The 2772-nt window shown below is 28.8% G+C and overlaps 1 pseudogene; it reads left to right on the top strand.

The window, feature by feature from the left end:
• Window positions 1-1651: 1651 nt before the first annotated feature.
• LOC101497408 (uncharacterized) overlaps window positions 1652-2772 on the top strand; it is a 3851-nt pseudogene continuing 2730 nt past the window's right edge.

The following is a 2772-nucleotide window of genomic DNA, read 5'->3' on the forward strand; positions in this document are numbered from 1 at the left end:
TTCATTCAAATAGAATCAGTACATGGCAAGGAACAATTAGGATTCATCCCAGCTCAAACAGGATATCAGATCACTAAAATAAAAGGACTCGAAACAGTCAAAGTAAAACAGTTTTGGAACTCTAAAAGTCAAACTGTCAAGAAAGATTGATCAACCTTGATATATGATAAGACATTAAAAAGGACATCCAGAATGAACAAAACAGGAACTCCAGATTGATCATCAAATCTCCAGAAAGATCAAAACAAATCTCCAGAAAGGACTTTTGTTTTAAACTAATCAAGGAACGTTCTCTGTTTTTGATAAAAACCAAGAACGTTCTCCGTTTTTCTGTTTTCATAACCAAGATCAATCTTGGGTTATTTTCTTAAGTTTTTAACAGGAATTTAAAAGGTACATTTACAATTCAAACCCCCTTCCTTGTAAATCGACATTGTTACTTCACTATTTGCAATTAAGAGTATTCATAGTGTAAGAACTGAACTTGTTTAGTGTAGTTCTTGAAAACCACTTTCAAATCAAGTTCAGTCTAGTTTTGAATCGATTTTGAAAATCGGTTTATAAATATAAATCAATTTAATATTTTGAATAAATTTTTGGCTTAATTGCAGTTTTGGTTTCCTATTTTAGCTGAATCACGAAAATAATTCTCCCATTTTATTTTTCCCCAATTTTGATCTCTCAAACAAAATTTTGGTCCAAAACTTGATGCAATGTTATTTTTTTTGCGCTTATTTAAGTCACATTATATCCCCAAGAACTCGTGGTGCAACAATTGCAATTGAGATCTATGATAAAAATGGAGTACTATGGCTTAGATATAAAAAAATTTCAAAGAGAAAAGTTTCGATTATCTTTCAAAAAAGAAAAGTTGAAAATTCTTTAGGAAAAAATGTTTTTGAATTTATAAAAAGAAAATGATTTAATTTTTTTTTTCAAAAATAAATTTTGATTTTTTTTTAGAAAAATAAATTTTAAAATTTTTTATAAAAAAAATATTAAATTATTAAACTATTTTCAAATTAAATTTAATTATTTATTTTAAGTCATGACCTATCAATGCAACAGAAGTAATATTAACAGATTATGTTTTTACCCTTCACTCTTTTATTTAGTAAAATATAGATTTAGTTGTATTTTTTGTCCTTATATTTACACTGATTCACGGAATTAGTCTTCCTATTTTAAAAATCGACAGTTTTGGTCTATCGATCAGATTTTTAAACTAAAAAAATGACGATTTAATATATTTTAAATGATGTAACATACAATTTTATGATATAGAACATTTTAGACGCATTAATAATTCATATGTCATTCATTTAATTAAAAATATAAAAATTTCTGAATTTGAAATTTAAATTTTCACTATTTCAATTATTTCAATTTCATAGGTGTTAATCACTCTATATCATCGTATCATATGTCATATTATTTAAAATATTTCAAGTCATCATTTTTTAATTAAAAAATCAAGAAAAATGACCAAAATTATCGACTTTTAAAATAAAAAAATTAATTTTATGAATCAGTATAAATAAAAGAACTAAATCTACAATTAAGTCTAAAATATATATGTTCTTCAAAAGTTGTAAAACCAATCTATAAAATACTGGAACCAACGTTTATTTCACATATTAAAAAAGTGATTCTTTAAACGAGAGTTCGATCTTAAGTTCTATATAAGCTCTGTTGGACAGTTAATATATAACATACAAACATGAAAATTCGAAGGTTTTGCTTATCACAGCCACTGCAACCACGACAAACAATGTTTTTGTTTTCAACTAGGGTAAGGTTTGTTTCTCTTTTCATTCCCAAAAAGTTTCTTCCTTTTAATTTCATTCCTTCTTTTTGCTTCTCAGCTTCAACCCTATTCCCTCAATTCAATAATCCTCATCTTGACAATTCCATTTCATTGTTCAATTCTTTGCTCCATAACAATCCTACCCCACCACCCATTGAATTTGGCAAGGTTTTAGGTTCCATTGTGAAAGCTAAGCATTACTCAATTGCTATTTCCCTTTTTCAACAAATGGAAGTTAGGGGAATCAACCCTGACTTAGTAAATTGCAATCTCTTAATGAATTGTTTTTGCCAATTGGGTCATATAACTTTTGCTTTCTCTGTTTTCTCAAAGATTCTCAAAAGGGGTTATCATCCTGATGCAATACCTTTAAATACACTCATCAAGGGCTTTTGTCTCAAAGGTGAGGTTCATAAAGCATTGCACTTTCATGACAAGGTGGTAGCACAAGGATTTCAGTTGGATCAAGTTAGTTACGGGACTTTGATCAACGGGTTATGTAAAGTTGGAGAAACCAGAGCAGCTCTAGAGTTGCTGAGACGAGTTGATGGGAAATTGGTTCAACCTAATGTGGTAATGTACAGCACGATTATTGATAGTCTGTGCAAAGATAAACTTGTTTCTGATGCATGTGATTTATATTCTGAAATGGTTGTCAAGAGAATTTCTCCTGATGTTGTCACTTACAATGCTTTAATTAGTGGCTTTTGCATCATGGGTCAATTAAAAGAAGGAATTGATTTGTTTAATAAAATGACAATGGAAAACGTCAACCCAGATGTGTATACTTTTAATATATTGGTTGATGCTTTTTGTAAAGAAGGGAAGTTGAAAGAAGCTAAAAATGTGTTTCTTGTGATGATGAAAAATGACATAAAGCCGAATATTGTTACTTACAACAGTTTAATGAATGGATATTGTCTCGTTAATGAAGTGAACAAGGCTAAGAGTATACTCAACATTAT

Source organism: Cicer arietinum, chromosome 4 (genome assembly GCF_000331145.2).
Source record: "Cicer arietinum cultivar CDC Frontier isolate Library 1 chromosome 4, Cicar.CDCFrontier_v2.0, whole genome shotgun sequence".
NCBI classification, from domain to species: domain Eukaryota; kingdom Viridiplantae; phylum Streptophyta; class Magnoliopsida; order Fabales; family Fabaceae; genus Cicer; species Cicer arietinum.